Genomic DNA, 22,970 nt, shown 5'->3' with positions numbered 1-22,970 from the left:
AAAGATCACATTCAATCTCATTCAAGGCACGGATGTGAATGCAACGGGATGAAATTACTGAAATGATGCCTGCCCTCGAACTGTGATGATGGACTACCCGACTCGCCAATAATATTGGGTTCTGGTGTATTGAAATACAGGAGCTGCTGGATTTGTGTGTTTTCTTACCCCCTCACCATAGTTTGTCAAATGTTTAAACAACTGAACTTATATTCAAGGTTTGTTTCTCTTCATATGTTTTACTGGTTTACATTTGTCTCAGCAACCTGTTGAATGATTCTTCTGCTTTCAAAACAAAATGACAACAGGATGAATGCAAACACTTGAAAATACAATACATGCAATGTTATGCATCATAGTGATGCAACCTCCTTTCAGTTTCATACTGCATGTCAATTGAAATCCTTACTGAAATGCACACCTTCTCAAGATTGCGCTTGACTGGCGTGTCAGGCACTCAATTACAGCTGTTTTATCAAGACAATGTGTTCGTTTTGTAATATATAGTTCCGGTCTGGTGTGGCACCCCAGCTAACGCACAACGTTGCCACAATGTTGCCACAACGTGGCGTGTTAGCAGGGACTGTCTGCGGCGCGCTGGTGTGTCCCGGGCTTTAGAGTAGAGAGACAGTTCAACTGTAAGTATGAACGGCAGAAACGGATATTGCCTTCCCTTTAAGTAGAGCGTCAGGGACAGCCTCCCTGGCTTACGGCCATACTAGCCTGAATACGCCCAATCTCGTGCGATCTCGGAAACTAAGCAGGCTCGGGCCTGGTCAGTACTTGGATGGGAGACCGCCTGGGAATACCAGGTGCTGTAAGCTTTTGCATCTTTTACACACCAAAGGGCGACAAATCACAAGTTTTAACTTTGGATACACGCAATTTCATCATTATTTCAGATTTGACTTCCCCAAATACACAGGCATACAATAGATCTTGTTCTCCAACGTAAACGGTCCCTAGTAACTAGTGTACATTTGTAAATAAATTGAGCATCATGGCTAGAAGTGACTAAATGTTGCCTAATCTTTCTCATCGAGAAATGACACAATTACAGCAACACAAAAAGGAACTCCACCGGACAAAGTTCAGTGCTCACAAGGAGCCTCATTCAACACACACGGTTCCATTCCCATTCATGCAAAGCACGAAAGTGTAAAACTTGGGAACATACTTGAGAGCAAAGATCACATTGAATCTCATTCAAGGCACGGATGTGAATGCAACGGGATGAAATTACTGAAATGATGCCTGCCCTCGAACTGTGATGATGGACTACCCGACTCGCCAATAATATTGGCTTCTGGTGTATTGAAATACAGGAGCTGCTGGATTTGTGTGTTTTCTTACCCCCTCACCATAGTTTGTCAAATGTTTAAACAACTGAACTTATATTCAAGGTTTGTTTCTCTTCATATGTTTTACTGGTTTACATTTGTCTCAGCAACCTGTTGAATGATTCTTCTGCTTTCAAAACAAAATGTAAACAGGATGAATGCACACACTTGAAAATACAATACATGCAATGTTATGCATCATAGTGATGCAACCTCCTTTCAGTTTCATACTGCATGTCAATTGAAATCCTTACTGAAATGCACACCTTCTCAAGATTGCGCTTGACTGGCGTGTCAGGCACTCAATTACAGCTGTTTTATCAAGACAATGTGTTCGTTTTGTAATATATAGTTCCGGTCTGGTGTGGCACCCCAGCTAACGCACAACGTTGCCACAATGTTGCCACAACGTTTCGTGTTAGCAGGGACTGTCTGCGGCGCGCTGGTGTGTCCCGGGCTTTAGAGTAGAGAGACAGTTCAACTGTAAGTATGAACGGCAGAAACGGATATTGCCTTCCCTTTAAGTAGAGCGTCAGGGACAGCCTCCCTGGCTTACGGCCATACTAGCCTGAATACGCCCGATCTCGTCCGATCTCGGAAGCTAAGCAGGCTCGGGCCTTGTCAGTACTTGGATGGGAGACCGCCTGGGAATACCAGGTGCTGTAAGCTTTTGCATCTTTTACACACCAAAGGGCGACAAATCACAAGTTTTAACTTTGGATACACGCAATTTCATCATTATTTCAGATTTGACTTCCCCAAATACACAGGCATTCAATAGATCTTGTTCTCCAACGTAATCGGTCCCTAGTAACTATTGTACATTTGTAAATAAATTGAGCATCATGGCTAGAAGTGACTAAATGTTGCCTAATCTTTCTCATCGAGAAATGACACAATTACAGCAACACAAAAAGGAACTCCACCGGACAAAGTTCAGTGCTCACAAGGAGCCTCATTCAACACACACGGTTCCATTCCCATTCATGCAAAGCACGAAAGTGTAAAACTTGGGAACATACTTGAGAGCAAAGATCACATTGAATCTCATTCAAGGCACGGATGTGAATGCAACGGGATGAAATTACTGAAATGATGCCTGCCCTCGAACTGTGATGATGGACTACCCGACTCGCCAATAATATTGGGTTCTGGTGTATTGAAATACAGGAGCTGCTGGATTTGTGTGTTTTCTTACCCCCTCACCATAGTTTGTCAAATGTTTAAACAACTGAACTTATATTCAAGGTTTGTTTCTCTTCATATGTTTTACTGGTTTACATTTGTCTCAGCAACCTGTTGAATGATTCTTCTGCTTTCAAAACAAAATGACAACAGGATGAATGCACACACTTGAAAATACAAAACATGCAATGTTATGCATCATAGTGATGCAACCTCCTTTCAGTTTCATACTGCATGTCAATTGAAATCCTTACTGAAATGCACACCTTCTCAAGATTGCGCTTGACTGGCGTGTCAGGCACTCAATTACAGCTGTTTTATCAAGACAAATGTGTTCGTTTTGTAAAATATAGTTCCGGTCTGGTGTGGCACCCCAGCTAACGCACAACGTTGCCACAACGTGGCATATTAGCAGGGACTGTCTGCGGCGCGCTGGTGTGTCCCGGGCTTTAGAGTAGAGAGACAGTTCAACTGTAAGTATGAACGGCAGAAACGGATATTGCCATCCCTTTAAGTAGAGCGTCAGGGACAGCCTCCCTGGCTTACGGCCATACTAGCCTGAATACGCCCGATCTCGTCCGATCTCGGAAGCTAAGCAGGCTCGGGCCTGGTCAGTACTTGGATGGGAGACCGCCTGGGAATACCAGGTGCTGTAAGCTTTTGCATCTTTTACACACCAGAGCGCGACAAATCACGAGTTTTAACTTTGGATACACGCAATTTCATCATTATTTCAGATTTGACTTCCCCAAATACACAGGCATACAATAGATCTTGTTCTCCAACGTAAACGGTCCCTAGTAACTAGGGTACATTCGTAAACAAATTGAGCATCATGGCTAGAAGTGACTAAATGTTGCCTAATCTTTCTCATCGAGAAATGACACAATTACAGCAACACAAAAAGGAACTCCACCGGACAAAGATCAGTGCTCACAAGGAGCCTCATTCAACACACACGGTTCCATTCCCATTCATGCAAAGCACGAAAGTGTAAAACTTGGGAACATACTTGAGAGCAAAGATCACATTCAATCTCATTCAAGGCACGGATGTGAATGCAACGGGGTGAAATTACTGAAATGATGCCTGCCCTCGAACTGTGATGATGGACTACCCGACTCGCCAATAATATTGGGTTCTGGTGTATTGAAATACAGGAGCTGCTGGATTTGTGTGTTTTCTTACCCCCTCACCATAGTTTGTCAAATGTTTAAACAACTGAACTTATATTCAAGGTTTGTTTCTCTTCATATGTTTTACTGGTTTACATTTGTCTCAGCAACCTGTTGAATGATTCTTCTGCTTTCAAAACAAAATGACAACAGGATGAATGCACACACTTGAAAATACAATACATGCAATGTTATGCATCATAGTGATGCAACCTCCTTTCAGTTTCATACTGCATGTCAATTGAAATCCTTACTGAAATGCACACCTTCTCAAGATTGCGCTTGACTGGCGTGTCAGGCACTCAATTACAGCTGTTTTATCAAGACAAATGTGTTCGTTTTGTAAAATATAGTTCCGGTCTGGTGTGGCACCCCAGCTAACGCACAACGTTGCCACAACGTGGCATATTAGCAGGGACTGTCTGCGGCGCGCTGGTGTGTCCCGGGCTTTAGAGTAGAGAGACAGTTCAACTGTAAGTATGAACGGCAGAAACGGATATTGCCATCCCTTTAAGTAGAGCGTCAGGGACAGCCTCCCTGGCTTACGGCCATACTAGCCTGAATACGCCCGATCTCGTCCGATCTCGGAAGCTAAGCAGGCTCGGGCCTGGTCAGTACTTGAATGGGAGACCCCCTGGGAATACCAGGTGCTGTAAGCTTTTGCATCTTTTACACACCAGAGCGCGACAAATCACGAGTTTTAACTTTGGATACACGCAATTTCATCATTATTTCAGATTTGACTTCCCCAAATACACAGGCATACAATAGATCTTGTTCTCCAACGTAAACGGTCCCTAGTAACAAGGGTACATTCGTAAATAAATTGAGCATCATGGCTAGAAGTGACTAAATGTTGCCTAATCTTTCTCATCGAGAAATGACACAATTACAGCAACACAAAAAGGAACTCCACCGGACAAAGATCAGTGCTCACAAGGAGCCTCATTCAACACACACGGTTCCATTCCCATTCATGCAAAGCACGAAAGTGTAAAACTTGGGAACATACTTGAGAGCAAAGATCACATTCAATCTCATTCAAGGCACGGATGTGAATGCAACGGGGTGAAATTACTGAAATGATGCCTGCCCTCGAACTGTGATGATGGACTACCCGACTCGCCAATAATATTGGGTTCTGGTGTATTGAAATACAGGAGCTGCTGGATTTGTGTGTTTTCTTACCCCCTCACCATAGTTTGTCAAATGTTTAAACAACTGAACTTATATTCAAGGTTTGTTTCTCTTCATATGTTTTACTGGTTTACATTTGTCTCAGCAACCTGTTGAATGATTCTTCTGCTTTCAAAACAAAATGACAACAGGATGAATGCACACACTTGAAAATACAATACATGCAATGTTATGCATCATAGTGATGCAACCTCCTTTCAGTTTCATACTGCATGTCAATTGAAATCCTTACTGAAATGCACACCTTCTCAAGATTGCGCTTGACTGGCGTGTCAGGCACTCAATTACAGCTGTTTTATCAAGACAAATGTGTTCGTTTTGTAAAATATAGATCCGGTCTGGTGTGGCACCCCAGCTAACGCACAACGTTGCCACAACGTGGCATATTAGCAGGGACTGTCTGCGGCGCGCTGGTGTGTCCCGGGCTTTAGAGTAGAGAGACAGTTCAACTGTAAGTATGAACGGCAGAAACGGATATTGCCATCCCTTTAAGTAGAGCGTCAGGGACAGCCTCCCTGGCTTACGGCCATACTAGCCTGAATACGCCCGATCTCGTCCGATCTCGGAAGCTAAGCAGGCTCGGGCCTGGTCAGTACTTGGATGGGAGACCGCCTGGGAATACCAGGTGCTGTAAGCTTTTGCATCTTTTACACACCAGAGCGCGACAAATCACGAGTTTTAACTTTGGATACACGCAATTTCATCATTATTTCAGATTTGACTTCCCCAAATACACAGGCATACAATAGATCTTGTTCTCCAACGTAAACGGTCCCTAGTAACTAGGGTACATTCGTAAATAAATTGAGCATCATGGCTAGAAGTGACTAAATGTTGCCTAATCTTTCTCATCGAGAAATGACACAATTACAGCAACACAAAAAGGAACTCCACCGGACAAAGATCAGTGCTCACAAGGAGCCTCATTCAACACACACAGTTCCATTCCCATTCATGCAAAGCACGAAAGTGTAAAACTTGGGAACATACTTGAGAGCAAAGATCACATTCAATCTCATTCAAGGCACGGATGTGAATGCAACGGGATGAAATTACTGAAATGATGCCTGCCCTCGAACTGTGATGATGGACTACCCGACTCGCCAATAATATTGGGTTCTGGTGTATTGAAATACAGGAGCTGCTGGATTTGTGTGTTTTCTTACCCCCTCACCATAGTTTGTCAAATGTTTAAACAACTGAACTTATATTCAAGGTTTGTTTCTCTTCATATGTTTTACTGGTTTACATTTGTCTCAGCAACCTGTTGAATGATTCTTCTGCTTTCAAAACAAAATGACAACAGGATGAATGCACACACTTGAAAATACAATACATGCAATGTTATGCATCATAGTGATGCAACCTCCTTTCAGTTTCATACTGCATGTCAATTGAAATCCTTACTGAAATGCACACCTTCTCAAGATTGCGCTTGACTGGCGTGTCAGGCACTCAATTACAGCTGTTTTATCAAGACAAATGTGTTCGTTTTGTAAAATATAGTTCCGGTCTGGTGTGGCACCCCAGCTAACGCACAACGTTGCCACAACGTGGCATATTAGCAGGGACTGTCTGCGGCGCGCTGGTGTGTCCCGGGCTTTAGAGTAGAGAGACAGTTCAACTGTAAGTATGAACGGCAGAAACGGATATTGCCATCCCTTTAAGTAGAGCGTCAGGGACAGCCTCCCTGGCTTACGGCCATACTAGCCTGAATACGCCCGATCTCGTCCGATCTCGGAAGCTAAGCAGGCTCGGGCCTGGTCAGTACTTGGATGGGAGACCGCCTGGGAATACCAGGTGCTGTAAGCTTTTGCATCTTTTACACACCAAAGGGCGACAAATCACGAGTTTTAACTTTGGATACACGCAATTTCATCATTATTTCAGATTTGACTTCCCCAAATACACAGGCATACAATAGATCTTGTTCTCCAACGTAAACGGTCCCTAGTAACTAGGGTACATTCGTAAATAAATTGAGCATCATGGCTAGAAGTGACTAAATGTTGCCTAATCTTTCTCATCGAGAAATGACACAATTACAGCAACACAAAAAGGAACTCCACCGGACAAAGATCAGTGCTCACAAGGAGCCTCATTCAACACACACGGTTCCATTCCCATTCATGCAAAGCACGAAAGTGTAAAACTTGGGAACATACTTGAGAGCAAAGATCACATTCAATCTCATTCAAGGCACGGATGTGAATGCAACGGGATGAAATTACTGAAATGATGCCTGCCCTCGAACTGTGATGATGGACTACCCGACTCGCCAATAATATTGGGTTCTGGTGTATTGAAATACAGGAGCTGCTGGATTTGTGTGTTTTCTTACCCCCTCACCATAGTTTGTCAAATGTTTAAACAACTGAACTTATATTCAAGGTTTGTTTCTCTTCATATGTTTTACTGGTTTACATTTGTCTCAGCAACCTGTTGAATGATTCTTCTGCTTTCAAAACAAAATGACAACAGGATGAATGCACACACTTGAAAATACAATACATGCAATGTTATGCATCATAGTGATGCAACCTCCTTTCAGTTTCATACTGCATGTCAATTGAAATCCTTACTGAAATGCACACCTTCTCAAGATTGCGCTTGACTGGCGTGTCAGGCACTCAATTACAGCTGTATTATCAAGACAATGTGTTCGTTTTGTAAAATATAGTTCCGGTCTGGTGTGGCACCCCAGCTAACGCACAACGTTGCCACAACGTTTCGTGTTAGCAGGGACTGTCTGCGGCGCGCTGGTGTGTCCCGGGCTTTAGAGTAGAGAGACAGTTCAACTGTAAGTATGAATGGCAGAAACGGATATTGCCTTCCCTTTAAGTAGAGCGTCAGGGACAGCCTCCCTGGCTTATGGCCATACTAGCCTGAATACGCCCGATCTCGTCCGATCTCGGAAGCTAAGCAGGCTCTGGCCTGGTCAGTACTTGGATGGGAGACCGCCTGGGAATACCAGGTGCTGTAAGCTTTTGCATCTTTTACACACCAAAGGGCGACAAATCACAAGTTTTAACTTTGGATACACGCAATTTCATCATTATTTCAGATTTGACTTCCCCAAATACACAGGCATACAATAGATCTTGTTCTCCAACGTAAACGGTCCCTAGTAACTAGTGTACATTTGTAAATAAATTGAGCATCATGGCTAGAAGTGACTAAATGTTGCCTAATCTTTCTCATCGAGAAATGACACAATTATAGCAACACAAAAAGGAACTCCACCGGACAAAGTTCAGTGCTCACAAGGAGCCTCATTCAACACACACGGTTCCATTCCCATTCATGCAAAGCACGAAAGTGTAAAACTTGGGAACATACTTGAGAGCAAAGATCATATTCAATCTCATTCAAGGCACGGATGTGAATGCAACGGGATGAAATTACTGAAATGATGCCTGCCCTCGAACTGTGATGATGGACTACCCGACTCGCCAATAATATTGGGTTCTGGTGTATTGAAATACAGGAGCTGCTGGATTTGTGTGTTTTCTTACCCCCTCACCATAGTTTGTCAAATGTTTAAACAACTGAACTTATATTCAAGGTTTGTTTCTCTTCATATGTTTTACTGGTTTACATTTGTCTCAGCAACCTGTTGAATGATTCTTCTGCTTTCAAAACAAAATGACAAAAGGATGAATGCACACACTTGAAAATACAATACATGCAATGTTATGCATCATAGTGATGCAACCTCCTTTCAGTTTCATACTGCATGTCAATTGAAATCCTTACTGAAATGCACACCTTCTCAAGATTGCGCTTGACTGGCGTGTCAGGCACTCAATTACAGCTGTTTTATCAAGACAATGTGTTCGTTTTGTAATATATAGTTCCGGTCTGGTGTGGCACCCCAGCTAACGCACAACGTTGCCACAATGTTGCCACAACGTGGCGTGTTAGCAGGGACTGTCTGCGGCGCGCTGGTGTGTCCCGGGCTTTAGAGTAGAGAGACAGTTCAACTGTAAGTATGAATGGCAGAAACGGATATTGCCTTCCCTTTAAGTAGAGCGTCAGGGACAGCCTCCCTGGCTTATGGCCATACTAGCCTGAATACGCCCGATCTCGTCCGATCTCGGAAGCTAAGCAGGCTCGGGCCTGGTCAGTACTTGGATGGGAGACCGCCTGGGAATACCAGGTGCTGTAAGCTTTTGCATCTTTTACACACCAAAGGGCGACAAATCACAAGTTTTAACTTTGGATACACGCAATTTCATCATTATTTCAGATTTGACTTCCCCAAATACACAGGCATACAATAGATCTTGTTCTCCAACGTAAACGGTCCCTAGTAACTAGTGTACATTTGTAAATAAATTGAGCATCATGGCTAGAAGTGACTAAATGTTGCCTAATCTTTCTCATCGAGAAATGACACAATTACAGCAACACAAAAAGGAACTCCACCGGACAAAGTTCAGTGCTCACAAGGAGCCTCATTCAACACACACGGTTCCATTCCCATTCATGCAAAGCACGAAAGTGTAAAACTTGGGAACATACTTGAGAGCAAAGATCACATTGAATCTCATTCAAGGCACGGATGTGAATGCAACGGGATGAAATTACTGAAATGATGCCTGCCCTCGAACTGTGATGATGGACTACCCGACTCGCCAATAATATTGGCTTCTGGTGTATTGAAATACAGGAGCTGCTGGATTTGTGTGTTTTCTTACCCCCTCACCATAGTTTGTCAAATGTTTAAACAACTGAACTTATATTCAAGGTTTGTTTCTCTTCATATGTTTTACTGGTTTACATTTGTCTCAGCAACCTGTTGAATGATTCTTCTGCTTTCAAAACAAAATGACAACAGGATGAATGCACACACTTGAAAATACAATACATGCAATGTTATGCATCATAGTGATGCAACCTCCTTTCAGTTTCATACTGCATGTCAATTGAAATCCTTACTGAAATGCACACCTTCTCAAGATTGCGCTTGACTGGCGTGTCAGGCACTCAATTACAGCTGTTTTATCAAGACAATGTGTTCGTTTTGTAATATATAGTTCCGGTCTGGTGTGGCACCCCAGCTAACGCACAACGTTGCCACAATGTTGCCACAACGTTTCGTGTTAGCAGGGACTGTCTGCGGCGCGCTGGTGTGTCCCGGGCTTTAGAGTAGAGAGACAGTTCAACTGTAAGTATGAACGGCAGAAACGGATATTGCCTTCCCTTTAAGTAGAGCGTCAGGGACAGCCTCCCTGGCTTACGGCCATACTAGCCTGAATACGCCCGATCTCGTCCGATCTCGGAAGCTAAGCAGGCTCGGGCCTTGTCAGTACTTGGATGGGAGACCGCCTGGGAATACCAGGTGCTGTAAGCTTTTGCATCTTTTACACACCAAAGGGCGACAAATCACAAGTTTTAACTTTGGATACACGCAATTTCATCATTATTTCAGATTTGACTTCCCCAAATACACAGGCATACAATAGATCTTGTTCTCCAACGTAAACGGTCCCTAGTAACTAGTGTACATTTGTAAATAAATTGAGCATCATGGCTAGAAGTGACTAAATGTTGCCTAATCTTTCTCATCGAGAAATGACACAATTACAGCAACACAAAAAGGAACTCCACCGGACAAAGTTCAGTGCTCACAAGGAGCCTCATTCAACACACACGGTTCCATTCCCATTCATGCAAAGCACGAAAGTGTAAAACTTGGGAACATACTTGAGAGCAAAGATCACATTGAATCTCATTCAAGGCACGGATGTGAATGCAACGGGATGAAATTACTGAAATGATGCCTGCCCTCGAACTGTGATGATGGACTACCCGACTCGCCAATAATATTGGGTTCTGGTGTATTGAAATACAGGAGCTGCTGGATTTGTGTGTTTTCTTACCCCCTCACCATAGTTTGTCAAATGTTTAAACAACTGAACTTATATTCAAGGTTTGTTTCTCTTCATATGTTTTACTGGTTTACATTTGTCTCAGCAACCTGTTGAATGATTCTTCTGCTTTCAAAACAAAATGACAACAGGATGAATGCACACACTTGAAAATACAATACATGCAATGTTATGCATCATAGTGATGCAACCTCCTTTCAGTTTCATACTGCATGTCAATTGAAATCCTTACTGAAATGCACACCTTCTCAAGATTGCGCTTGACTGGCGTGTCAGGCACTCAATTACAGCTGTTTTATCAAGACAATGTGTTCGTTTTGTAATATATAGTTCCGGTCTGGTGTGGCACCCCAGCTAACGCACAACGTTGCCACAATGTTGCCACAACGTTTCGTGTTAGCAGGGACTGTCTGCGGCGCGCTGGTGTGTCCCGGGCTTTAGAGTAGAGAGACAGTTCAACTGTAAGTATGAACGGCAGAAACGGATATTGCCTTCCCTTTAAGTAGAGCGTCAGGGACAGCCTCCCTGGCTTACGGCCATACTAGCCTGAATACGCCCGATCTCGTCCGATCTCGGAAGCTAAGCAGGCTCGGGCCTTGTCAGTACTTGGATGGGAGACCGCCTGGGAATACCAGGTGCTGTAAGCTTTTGCATCTTTTACACACCAAAGGGCGACAAATCACAAGTTTTAACTTTGGATACACGCAATTTCATCATTATTTCAGATTTGACTTCCCCAAATACACAGGCATACAATAGATCTTGTTCTCCAACGTAAACGGTCCCTAGTAACTAGTGTACATTTGTAAATAAATTGAGCATCATGGCTAGAAGTGACTAAATGTTGCCTAATCTTTCTCATCGAGAAATGACACAATTACAGCAACACAAAAAGGAACTCCACCGGACAAAGTTCAGTGCTCACAAGGAGCCTCATTCAACACACACGGTTCCATTCCCATTCATGCAAAGCACGAAAGTGTAAAACTTGGGAACATACTTGAGAGCAAAGATCACATTGAATCTCATTCAAGGCACGGATGTGAATGCAACGGGATGAAATTACTGAAATGATGCCTGCCCTCGAACTGTGATGATGGACTACCCGACTCGCCAATAATATTGGGTTCTGGTGTATTGAAATACAGGAGCTGCTGGATTTGTGTGTTTTCTTACCCCCTCACCATAGTTTGTCAAATGTTTAAACAACTGAACTTATATTCAAGGTTTGTTTCTCTTCATATGTTTTACTGGTTTACATTTGTCTCAGCAACCTGTTGAATGATTCTTCTGCTTTCAAAACAAAATGACAACAGGATGAATGCACACACTTGAAAATACAAAACATGCAATGTTATGCATCATAGTGATGCAACCTCCTTTCAGTTTCATACTGCATGTCAATTGAAATCCTTACTGAAATGCACACCTTCTCAAGATTGCGCTTGACTGGCGTGTCAGGCACTCAATTACAGCTGTTTTATCAAGACAAATGTGTTCGTTTTGTAAAATATAGTTCCGGTCTGGTGTGGCACCCCAGCTAACGCACAACGTTGCCACAACGTGGCATATTAGCAGGGACTGTCTGCGGCGCGCTGGTGTGTCCCGGGCTTTAGAGTAGAGAGACAGTTCAACTGTAAGTATGAACGGCAGAAACGGATATTGCCATCCCTTTAAGTAGAGCGTCAGGGACAGCCTCCCTGGCTTACGGCCATACTAGCCTGAATACGCCCGATCTCGTCCGATCTCGGAAGCTAAGCAGGCTCGGGCCTGGTCAGTACTTGGATGGGAGACCGCCTGGGAATACCAGGTGCTGTAAGCTTTTGCATCTTTTACACACCAGAGCGCGACAAATCACGAGTTTTAACTTTGGATACACGCAATTTCATCATTATTTCAGATTTGACTTCCCCAAATACACAGGCATACAATAGATCTTGTTCTCCAACGTAAACGGTCCCTAGTAACTAGGGTACATTCGTAAATAAATTGAGCATCATGGCTAGAAGTGACTAAATGTTGCCTAATCTTTCTCATCGAGAAATGACACAATTACAGCAACACAAAAAGGAACTCCACCGGACAAAGATCAGTGCTCACAAGGAGCCTCATTCAACACACACGGTTCCATTCCCATTCATGCAAAGCACGAAAGTGTAAAACTTGGGAACATACTTGATAGCAAAGATCACATTCAATCTCATTCAAGGCACGGATGTGAATGCAACGGGGTGAAATTACTGAAATGATGCCTGCCCTCGAACTGTGATGATGGACTACCCGACTCGCCAATAATATTGGGTTCTGGTGTATTGAAATACAGGAGCTGCTGGATTTGTGTGTTTTCTTACCCCCTCACCATAGTTTGTCAAATGTTTAAACAACTGAACTTATATTCAAGGTTTGTTTCTCTTCATATGTTTTACTGGTTTACATTTGTCTCAGCAACCTGTTGAATGATTCTTCTGCTTTCAAAACAAAATGACAACAGGATGAATGCACACACTTGAAAATACAATACATGCAATGTTATGCATCATAGTGATGCAACCTCCTTTCAGTTTCATACTGCATGTCAATTGAAATCCTTACTGAAATGCACACCTTCTCAAGATTGCGCTTGACTGGCGTGTCAGGCACTCAATTACAGCTCTTTTATCAAGACAAATGTGTTCGTTTTGTAAAATATAGTTCCGGTCTGGTGTGGCACCCCAGCTAACGCACAACGTTGCCACAACGTGGCATATTAGCAGGGACTGTCTGCGGCGCGCTGGTGTGTCCCGGGCTTTAGAGTAGAGAGACAGTTCAACTGTAAGTATGAACGGCAGAAACGGATATTGCCATCCCTTTAAGTAGAGCGTCAGGGACACCCTCCCTGGCTTACGGCCATACTAGCCTGAATACGCCCGATCTCGTCCGATCTCGGAAGCTAAGCAGGCTCGGGCCTGGTCAGTACTTGGATGGGAGACCGCCTGGGAATACCAGGTGCTGTAAGCTTTTGCATCTTTTACACACCAGAGCGCGACAAATCACGAGTTTTAACTTTGGATACACGCAATTTCATCATTATTTCAGATTTGACTTCCCCAAATACACAGGCATACAATAGATCTTGTTCTCCAACGTAAACGGTCCCTAGTAACTAGGGTACATTCGTAAATAAATTGAGCATCATGGCTAGAAGTGACTAAATGTTGCCTAATCTTTCTCATCGAGAAATGACACAATTACAGCAACACAAAAAGGAACTCCACCGGACAAAGATCAGTGCTCACAAGGAGCCTCATTCAACACACACGGTTCCATTCCCATTCATGCAAAGCACGAAAGTGTAAAACTTGGGAACATACTTGAGAGCAAAGATCACATTGAATCTCATTCAAGGCACGGATGTGAATGCAACGGGATGAAATTACTGAAATGATGCCTGCCCTCGAACTGTGATGATGGACTACCCGACTCGCCAATAATATTGGGTTCTGGTGTATTGAAATACAGGAGCTGCTGGATTTGTGTGTTTTCTTACCCCCTCACCATAGTTTGTCAAATGTTTAAACAACTGAACTTATATTCAAGGTTTGTTTCTCTTCATATGTTTTACTGGTTTACATTTGTCTCAGCAACCTGTTGAATGATTCTTCTGCTTTCAAAACAAAATGACAACAGGATGAATGCACACACTTGAAAATACAATACATGCAATGTTATGCATCATAGTGATGCAACCTCCTTTCAGTTTCATACTGCATGTCAATTGAAATCCTTACTGAAATGCACACCTTCTCAAGATTGCGCTTGACTGGCGTGTCAGGCACTCAATTACAGCTGTTTTATCAAGACAAATGTGTTCGTTTTGTAAAATATAGTTCCGGTCTGGTGTGGCACCCCAGCTAACGCACAACGTTGCCACAACGTGGCATATTAGCAGGGACTGTCTGCGGCGCGCTGGTGTGTCCCGGGCTTTAGAGTAGAGAGACAGTTCAACTGTAAGTATGAACGGCAGAAACGGATATTGCCATCCCTTTAAGTAGAGCGTCAGGGACAGCCTCCCTGGCTTACGGCCATACTAGTCTGAATACGCCCGATCTCGTCCGATCTCGGAAGCTAAGCAGGCTCGGGCCTGGTCAGTACTTGAATGGGAGACCGCCTGGGAATACCAGGTGCTGTAAGCTTTTGCATCTTTTACACACCAGAGCGCGACAAATCACGAGTTTTAACTTTGGATACACGCAATTTCATCATTATTTCAGATTTGACTTCCCCAAATACACAGGCATACAATAGATCTTGTTCTCCAACGTAAACGGTCCCTAGTAACTAGGGTACATTCGTAAATAAATTGAGCATCATGGCTAGAAGTGACTAAATGTTGCCTAATCTTTCTCATCGAGAAATGACACAATTACAGCAACACAAAAAGGAACTCCACCGGACAAAGATCAGTGCTCACAAGGAGCCTCATTCAACACACACGGTTCCATTCCCATTCATGCAAAGCACGAAAGTGTAAAACTTGGGAACATACTTGAGAGCAAAGATCACATTCAATCTCATTCAAGGCACGGATGTGAATGCAACGGGGTGAAATTACTGAAATGATGCCTGCCCTCGAACTGTGATGATGGACTACCCGACTCGCCAATAATATTGGGTTCTGGTGTATTGAAATACAGGAGCTGCTGGATTTGTGTGTTTTCTTACCCCCTCACCATAGTTTGTCAAATGTTTAAACAACTGAACTTATATTCAAGGTTTGTTTCTCTTCATATGTTTTACTGGTTTACATTTGTCTCAGCAACCTGTTGAATGATTCTTCTGCTTTCAAAACAAAATGACAACAGGATGAATGCACACACTTGAAAATACAATACATGCAATGTTATGCATCATAGTGATGCAACCTCCTTTCAGTTTCATACTGCATGTCAATTGAAATCCTTACTGAAATGCACACCTTCTCAAGATTGCGCTTGACTGGCGTGTCAGGCACTCAATTACAGCTGTTTTATCAAGACAAATGTGTTCGTTTTGTAAAATATAGTTCCGGTCTGGTGTGGCACCCCAGCTAACGCACAACGTTGCCACAACGTGGCATATTAGCAGGGACTGTCTGCGGCGCGCTGGTGTGTCCCGGGCTTTAGAGTAGAGAGACAGTTCAACTGTAAGTATGAACGGCAGAAACGGATATTGCCATCCCTTTAAGTAGAGCGTCAGGGACAGCCTCCCTGGCTTACGGCCATACTAGCCTGAATACGCCCGATCTCGTCCGATCTCGGAAGCTAAGCAGGCTCGGTCCTGGTCAGTACTTGGATGGGAGACCGCCTGGGAATACCAGGTGCTGTAAGCTTTTGCATCTTTTACACACCAGAGCGCGACAAATCACGAGTTTTAACTTTGGATACACGCAATTTCATCATTATTTCAGATTTGACTTCCCCAAATACACAGGCATACAATAGATCTTGTTCTCCAACGTAAACGGTCCCTAGTAACTAGGGTACATTCGTAAATAAATTGAGCATCATGGCTAGAAGTGACTAAATGTTGCCTAATCTTTCTCATCGAGAAATGACACAATTACAGCAACACAAAAAGGAACTCCACCGGACAAAGATCAGTGCTCACAAGGAGCCTCATTCAACACACACGGTTCCATTCCCATTCATGCAAAGCACGAAAGTGTAAAACTTGGGAACATACTTGAGAGCAAAGATCACATTCAATCTCATTCAAGGCACGGATGTGAATGCAACGGGATGAAATTACTGAAATGATGCCTGCCCTCGAACTGTGATGATGGACTACCCGACTCGCCAATAATATTGGGTTCTGGTGTATTGAAATACAGGAGCTGCTGGATTTGTGTGTTTTCTTACCCCCTCACCATAGTTTGTCAAATGTTTAAACAACTGAACTTATATTCAAGGTTTGTTTCTCTTCATATGTTTTACTGGTTTACATTTGTCTCAGCAACCTGTTGAATGATTCTTCTGCTTTCAAAACAAAATGACAACAGGATGAATGCACACACTTGAAAATACAATACATGCAATGTTATGCATCATAGTGATGAAACCTCCTTTCAGTTTCATACTGCATGTCAATTGAAATCCTTACTGAAATGCACACCTTCTCAAGATTGCGCTTGACTGGCGTGTCAGGCACTCAATTACAGCTGTTTTATCAAGACAAATGTGTTCGTTTTGTAAAATATAGTTCCGGTCTGGTGTGGCACCCCAGCTAACGCACAACGTTGCCACAACGTGGCATATTAGCAGGGACTGTCTGCGGCGCGCTGGTGTGTCCCGGGCTTTAGAGTAGAGAGACAGTTCAACTGTAAGTATGAACGGCAGAAACGGATATTGCCATCCCTTTAAGTAGAGCGTCAGGGACAGCCTCCCTGGCTTACGGCCATACTAGCCTGAATACGCCCGATCTCGTCCGATCTCGGAAGCTAAGCAGGCTCGGGCCTGGTCAGTACTTGGATGGGAGACCGCCTGGGAATACCAGGTGCTGTAAGCTTTTGCATCTTTTACACACCAGAGCGCGACAAATCACGAGTTTTAACTTTGGATACACGCAATTTCATCATTATTTCAGATTTGACTTCCCCAAATACACAGGCATACAATAGATCTTGTTCTCCAACGTAAACGGTCCCTAGTAACTAGGGTACATTCGTAAATAAATTGAGCATCATGGCTAGAAGTGACTAAATGTTGCCTAATCTTTCTCATCGAGAAATGACACAATTACAGCAACACAAAAAGGAACTCCACCGGACAAAGATCAGTGCTCACAAGGAGCCTCATTCAACACACACGGTTCCATTCCCATTCATGCAAAGCACGAAAGTGTAAAACTTGGGAACATACTTGAGAGCAAAGATCACATTCAATCTCATTCAAGGCACGGATGTGAATGCAACGGGATGAAATTACTGAAATGATGCCTGCCCTCGAACTGTGATGATGGACTACCCGACTCGCCAATAATATTGGGTTCTGGTGTATTGAAATACAGGAGCTGCTGGATTTGTGTGTTTTCTTACCCCCTCACCATAGTTTGTCAAATGTTTAAACAACTGAACTTATATTCAAGGTTTGTTTCTCTTCATATGTTTTACTGGTTTACATTTGTCTCAGCAACCTGTTGAATGATTCTTCTGCTTTCAAAACAAAATGACAACAGGATGAATGCACACACTTGAAAATACAATACATGCAATGTTATGCATCATAGTGATGCAACCTCCTTTCAGTTTCATACTGCATGTCAATTGAAATCCTTACTGAAATGCACACCTTCTCAAGATTGCGCTTGACTGGCGTGTCAGGCACTCAATTACAGCTGTTTTATCAAGACAAATGTGTTCGTTTTGTAAAATATAGTTCCGGTCTGGTGTGGCACCCCAGCTAACGCACAACGTTGCCACAACGTGGCATATTAGCAGGGACTGTCTGCGGCGCGCTGGTGTGTCCCGGGCTTTAGAGTAGAGAGACAGTTCAACTGTAAGTATGAACGGCAGAAACGGATATTGCCATCCCTTTAAGTAGAGCGTCAGGGACAGCCTCCCTGGCTTACGGCCATACTAGCCTGAATACGCCCGATCTCGTCCGATCTCGGAAGCTAAGCAGGCTCGGGCCTGGTCAGTACTTGGATGGGAGACCGCCTGGGAATACCAGGTGCTGTAAGCTTTTGCATCTTTTACACACCAAAGGGCGACAAATCATGAGTTTTAACTTTGGATACACGCAATTTCATCATTATTTCAGATTTGACTTCCCCAAATACACAGGCATACAATAGATCTTGTTCTCCAACGTAAACGGTCCCTAGTAACTAGGGTACATTCGTAAATAAATTGAGCATCATGGCTAGAAGTGACTAAATGTTGCCTAATCTTTCTCATCGAGAAATGACACAATTACAGCAACACAAAAAGGAACTCCACCGGACAAAGATCAGTGCTCACAAGGAGCCTCATTCAACACACACGGTTCCATTCCCATTCATGCAAAGCACGAAAGTGTAAAACTTGGGAACATACTTGAGAGCAAAGATCACATTCAATCTCATTCAAGGCACGGATGTGAATGCAACGGGATGAAATTACTGAAATGATGCCTGCCCTCGAACTGTGATGATGGACTACCCGACTCGCCAATAATATTGGGTTCTGGTGTATTGAAATACAGGAGCTGCTGGATTTGTGTGTTTTCTTACCCCCTCACCATAGTTTGTCAAATGTTTAAACAACTGAACTTATATTCAAGGTTTGTTTCTCTTCATATGTTTTACTGGTTTACATTTGTCTCAGCAACCTGTTGAATGATTCTTCTGCTTTCAAAACAAAATGACAACAGGATGAATGCACACACTTGAAAATACAATACATGCAATGTTATGCATCATAGTGATGCAACCTCCTTTCAGTTTCATACTGCATGTCAATTGAAATCCTTACTGAAATGCACACCTTCTCAAGATTGCGCTTGACTGGCGTGTCAGGCACTCAATTACAGCTGTTTTATCAAGACAAATGTGTTCGTTTTGTAAAATATAGTTCCGGTCTGGTGTGGCACCCCAGCTAACGCACAACGTTGCCACAACGTGGCATATTAGCAGGGACTGTCTGCGGCGCGCTGGTGTGTCCCGGGCTTTAGAGTAGAGAGACAGTTCAACTGTAAGTATGAACGGCAGAAACGGATATTGCCATCCCTTTAAGTAGAGCGTCAGGGACAGCCTCCCTGGCTTACGGCCATACTAGCCTGAATACGCCCGATCTCGTCCGATCTCGGAAGCTAAGCAGGCTCAGGCCTGGTCAGTACTTGGATGGGAGACCGCCTGGGAATACCAGGTGCTGTAAGCTTTTGCATCTTTTACACACCAGAGCGCGACAAATCACGAGTTTTAACTTTGGATACACGCAATTTCATCATTATTTCAGATTTGACTTCCCCAAATACACAGGCATACAATAGATCTTGTTCTCCAACGTAAACGGTCCCTAGTAACTAGGGTACATTCGTAAATAAATTGAGCATCATGGCTAGAAGTGACTAAATGTTGCCTAATCTTTCTCATCGAGAAATGACACAATTACAGCAACACAAAAAGGAACTCCACCGGACAAAGATCAGTGCTCACAAGGAGCCTCATTCAACACACACGGTTCCATTCCCATTCATGCAAAGCACGAAAGTGTAAAACTTGGGAACATACTTGAGAGCAAAGATCACATTCAATCTCATTCAAGGCACGGATGTGAATGCAACGGGATGAAATTACTGAAATGATGCCTGCCCTCGAACTGTGATGATGGACTACCCGACTCGCCAATAATATTGGGTTCTGGTGTATTGAAATACAGGAGCTGCTTGATTTGTGTGTTTTCTTACCCCCTCACCATAGTTTGTCAAATGTTTAAACAACTGAACTTATATTCAAGGTTTGTTTCTCTTCATATGTTTTACTGGTTTACATTTGTCTCAGCAACCTGTTGAATGATTCTTCTGCTTTCAAAACAAAATGACAAAAGGATGAATGCACACACTTGAAAATACAATACATGCAATGTTATGCATCATAGTGATGCAACCTCCTTTCAGTTTCATACTGCATGTCAATTGAAATCCTTACTGAAATGCACACCTTCTCAAGATTGCGCTTGACTGGCGTGTCAGGCACTCAATTACAGCTGTTTTATCAAGACAATGTGTTCGTTTTGTAATATATAGTTCCGGTCTGGTGTGGCACCCCAGCTAACGCACAACGTTGCCACAATGTTGCCACAACGTGGCGTGTTAGCAGGGACTGTCTGCGGCGCGCTGGTGTGTCCCGGGCTTTAGAGTAGAGAGACAGTTCAACTGTAAGTATGAACGGCAGAAACGGATATTGCCTTCCCTTTAAGTAGAGCGTCAGGGACAGCCTCCCTGGCTTACGGCCATACTAGCCTGAATACGCCCGATCTCGTCCGATCTCGGAAGCTAAGGAGGCTTGGGCCTGGTCAGTACTTGTATGGGAGACCACCTGGGAATACCAGGTGCTGTAAGCTTTTGCATCTTTTACACACCAGAGGGCGACAAATCACGAGTTTTAACTTTGGATACACGCAATTTCATCATTATTTCAGATTTGACTTCCCCAAATACACAGGCATACAATAGATCTTGTTCTCCAACGTAAACGGTCCCTAGTAACTAGGGTACATTCGTAAATAAATTGAGCATCATGGCTAGAAGTGACTAAATGTTGCCTAATCTTTCTCATCGAGAAATGACACAATTACAGCAACACAAAAAGGAACTCCACCGGACAAAGTTCAGTGCTCACAAGGAGCCTCATTCAACACACACGGTTCCATTCCCATTCATGCAAAGCACGAAAGTGTAAAACTTGGGAACATACTTGAGAGCAAAGATCACATTCAATCTCATTCAAGGCACGGATGTGAATGCAACGGGATGAAATTACTGAAATGATGCCTGCCCTCGAACTGTGATGATGGACTACCCGACTCGCCAATAATGTTGGGTTCTGGTGTATTGAAATACAGGAGCTGCTGGATTTGTATGTTTTCTTACCCCCTCACCATAGTTTGTCAAATGTTTAAACAACTGAACTTATATTCAAGGTTTGTTTCTCTTCATATGTTTTACTGGTTTACATTTGTCTCAGCAACCTGTTGAATGATTCTTCTGCTTTCAAAACAAAATGACAACAGGATGAATGCACACACTTGAAAATACAATACATGCAATGTTATGCATCATAGTGATGCAACCTCCTTTCAGTTTCATACTGCATGTCAATTGAAATCCTTACTGAAATGCACACCTTCTCAAGATTGCGCTTGACTGGCGTGTCAGGCACTCAATTACAGCTGTTTTATCAAGACAATGTGTTCGTTTTGTAATATATAGTTCCGGTCTGGTGTGGCACCCCAGCTAACGCACAACGTTGCCACAATGTTGCCACAACGTGGCGTGTTAGCAGGGACTGTCTGCGGCGCGCTGGTGTGTCCCGGGCTTTAGAGTAGAGAGACAGTTCAACTGTAAGTATGAACGGCAGAAACGGATATTGCCTTCCCTTTAAGTAGAGCGTCAGGGACAGCCTCCCTGGCTTACGGCCATACTAGCCTGAATACGCCCGATCTCGTCCGATCTCGGAAGCTAAGCAGGCTCGGGCCTGGTCAGTACTTGGATGGGAGACCGCCTGGGAATACCAGGTGCTGTAAGCTTTTGCATCTTTTACACACCAGAGGGCGACAAATCACGAGTTTTAACTTTGGATACACGCAATTTCATCATTATTTCAGATTTGACTTCCCCAAATACACAGGCATACAATAGATCTTGTTCTCCAACGTAAACGGTCCCTAGTAACTAGGGTACATTCGTAAATAAATTGAGCATCATGGCTAGAAGTGACTAAATGTTGCCTAATCTTTCTCATCGAGAAATGACACAATTACAGCAACACAAAAAGGAACTCCACCGGACAAAGTTCAGTGCTCACAAGGAGCCTCATTCAACACACACGGTTCCATTCCCATTCATGCAAAGCACGAAAGTGTAAAACTTGGGAACATACTTGAGAGCAAAGATCACATTCAATCTCATTCAAGGCACGGATGTGAATGCAACGGGATGAAATTACTGAAATGATGCCTGCCCTCGAACTGTGATGATGGACTACCCGACTCGCCAATAATATTGGGTTCTGGTGTATTGAAATACAGGAGCTGCTGGATTTGTGTGTTTTCTTACCCCCTCACCATAGTTTGTCAAATGTTTAAACAACTGAACTTATATTCAAGGTTTGTTTCTCTTCATATGTTTTACTGGTTTACATTTGTCTCAGCAACCTGTTGAATGATTCTTCTGCTTTCAAAACAAAATGACAACAGGATGAATGCAAACACTTGAAAATACAATACATGCAATGTTATGCATCATAGTGATGCAACCTCCTTTCAGTTTCATACTGCATGTCAATTGAAATCCTTACTGAAATGCACACCTTCTCAAGATTGCGCTTGACTGGCGTGTCAGGCACTCAATTACAGCTGTATTATCAAGACAATGTGTTCGTTTTGTAAAATAAAGTTCCGGTCTGGTGTGGCACCCCAGCTAACGCACAACGTTGCCACAATGTTGCCACAACGTGGCGTGTTA

At 43.3% G+C, this 22,970-nt stretch overlaps 19 non-coding genes across 19 annotated transcripts; all 19 read left to right on the top strand.

Annotated features, from left to right (window-relative positions):
- Positions 1–705: 705 nt before the first annotated feature.
- LOC136735385 (5S ribosomal RNA) lies at positions 706–824 on the top strand. Its single transcript, XR_010810994.1, has one exon. It is a non-coding gene; the product is annotated as a 5S ribosomal RNA (ribosomal RNA).
- A 1,066-nt stretch (positions 825–1,890) lies between these two features.
- On the top strand, positions 1,891–2,009 carry LOC136735171 (5S ribosomal RNA). Its single transcript, XR_010810792.1, has one exon. It is a non-coding gene; the product is annotated as a 5S ribosomal RNA (ribosomal RNA).
- A 1,056-nt stretch (positions 2,010–3,065) lies between these two features.
- On the top strand, positions 3,066–3,184 carry LOC136735564 (5S ribosomal RNA). The gene has a single exon (XR_010811101.1). It is a non-coding gene; the product is annotated as a 5S ribosomal RNA (ribosomal RNA).
- Positions 3,185–4,240: 1,056 nt separating this feature from the next.
- LOC136735777 (5S ribosomal RNA) lies at positions 4,241–4,359 on the top strand. The gene has a single exon (XR_010811305.1). It is a non-coding gene; the product is annotated as a 5S ribosomal RNA (ribosomal RNA).
- A 1,056-nt stretch (positions 4,360–5,415) lies between these two features.
- Positions 5,416–5,534, top strand: LOC136735563 (5S ribosomal RNA). The gene has a single exon (XR_010811100.1). It is a non-coding gene; the product is annotated as a 5S ribosomal RNA (ribosomal RNA).
- A 1,056-nt stretch (positions 5,535–6,590) lies between these two features.
- On the top strand, positions 6,591–6,709 carry LOC136735562 (5S ribosomal RNA). Its single transcript, XR_010811099.1, has one exon. It is a non-coding gene; the product is annotated as a 5S ribosomal RNA (ribosomal RNA).
- Positions 6,710–7,764: 1,055 nt separating this feature from the next.
- On the top strand, positions 7,765–7,883 carry LOC136735969 (5S ribosomal RNA). Its single transcript, XR_010811496.1, has one exon. It is a non-coding gene; the product is annotated as a 5S ribosomal RNA (ribosomal RNA).
- Positions 7,884–8,949: 1,066 nt separating this feature from the next.
- Positions 8,950–9,068, top strand: LOC136735756 (5S ribosomal RNA). The gene has a single exon (XR_010811286.1). It is a non-coding gene; the product is annotated as a 5S ribosomal RNA (ribosomal RNA).
- A 1,066-nt stretch (positions 9,069–10,134) lies between these two features.
- Positions 10,135–10,253, top strand: LOC136735169 (5S ribosomal RNA). The gene has a single exon (XR_010810791.1). It is a non-coding gene; the product is annotated as a 5S ribosomal RNA (ribosomal RNA).
- Positions 10,254–11,319: 1,066 nt separating this feature from the next.
- On the top strand, positions 11,320–11,438 carry LOC136735168 (5S ribosomal RNA). The gene has a single exon (XR_010810790.1). It is a non-coding gene; the product is annotated as a 5S ribosomal RNA (ribosomal RNA).
- Positions 11,439–12,494: 1,056 nt separating this feature from the next.
- On the top strand, positions 12,495–12,613 carry LOC136735561 (5S ribosomal RNA). Its single transcript, XR_010811098.1, has one exon. It is a non-coding gene; the product is annotated as a 5S ribosomal RNA (ribosomal RNA).
- Positions 12,614–13,669: 1,056 nt separating this feature from the next.
- LOC136735560 (5S ribosomal RNA) lies at positions 13,670–13,788 on the top strand. The gene has a single exon (XR_010811097.1). It is a non-coding gene; the product is annotated as a 5S ribosomal RNA (ribosomal RNA).
- Positions 13,789–14,844: 1,056 nt separating this feature from the next.
- LOC136735959 (5S ribosomal RNA) lies at positions 14,845–14,963 on the top strand. The gene has a single exon (XR_010811486.1). It is a non-coding gene; the product is annotated as a 5S ribosomal RNA (ribosomal RNA).
- A 1,056-nt stretch (positions 14,964–16,019) lies between these two features.
- LOC136735973 (5S ribosomal RNA) lies at positions 16,020–16,138 on the top strand. Its single transcript, XR_010811500.1, has one exon. It is a non-coding gene; the product is annotated as a 5S ribosomal RNA (ribosomal RNA).
- Positions 16,139–17,194: 1,056 nt separating this feature from the next.
- On the top strand, positions 17,195–17,313 carry LOC136735559 (5S ribosomal RNA). Its single transcript, XR_010811096.1, has one exon. It is a non-coding gene; the product is annotated as a 5S ribosomal RNA (ribosomal RNA).
- A 1,056-nt stretch (positions 17,314–18,369) lies between these two features.
- On the top strand, positions 18,370–18,488 carry LOC136735557 (5S ribosomal RNA). The gene has a single exon (XR_010811094.1). It is a non-coding gene; the product is annotated as a 5S ribosomal RNA (ribosomal RNA).
- Positions 18,489–19,544: 1,056 nt separating this feature from the next.
- Positions 19,545–19,663, top strand: LOC136735603 (5S ribosomal RNA). The gene has a single exon (XR_010811140.1). It is a non-coding gene; the product is annotated as a 5S ribosomal RNA (ribosomal RNA).
- Positions 19,664–20,729: 1,066 nt separating this feature from the next.
- Positions 20,730–20,848, top strand: LOC136735248 (5S ribosomal RNA). Its single transcript, XR_010810867.1, has one exon. It is a non-coding gene; the product is annotated as a 5S ribosomal RNA (ribosomal RNA).
- Positions 20,849–21,914: 1,066 nt separating this feature from the next.
- Positions 21,915–22,033, top strand: LOC136735556 (5S ribosomal RNA). The gene has a single exon (XR_010811093.1). It is a non-coding gene; the product is annotated as a 5S ribosomal RNA (ribosomal RNA).
- Positions 22,034–22,970: the final 937 nt, after the last annotated feature.

Source organism: Amia ocellicauda, unplaced genomic scaffold, assembly GCF_036373705.1.
Source record: "Amia ocellicauda isolate fAmiCal2 unplaced genomic scaffold, fAmiCal2.hap1 HAP1_SCAFFOLD_41, whole genome shotgun sequence".
NCBI classification, from domain to species: domain Eukaryota; kingdom Metazoa; phylum Chordata; class Actinopteri; order Amiiformes; family Amiidae; genus Amia; species Amia ocellicauda.
The sequence above is the reverse complement of the archived record's forward strand: the minus strand, read 5'-3'. Positions and strand labels throughout refer to the sequence as shown.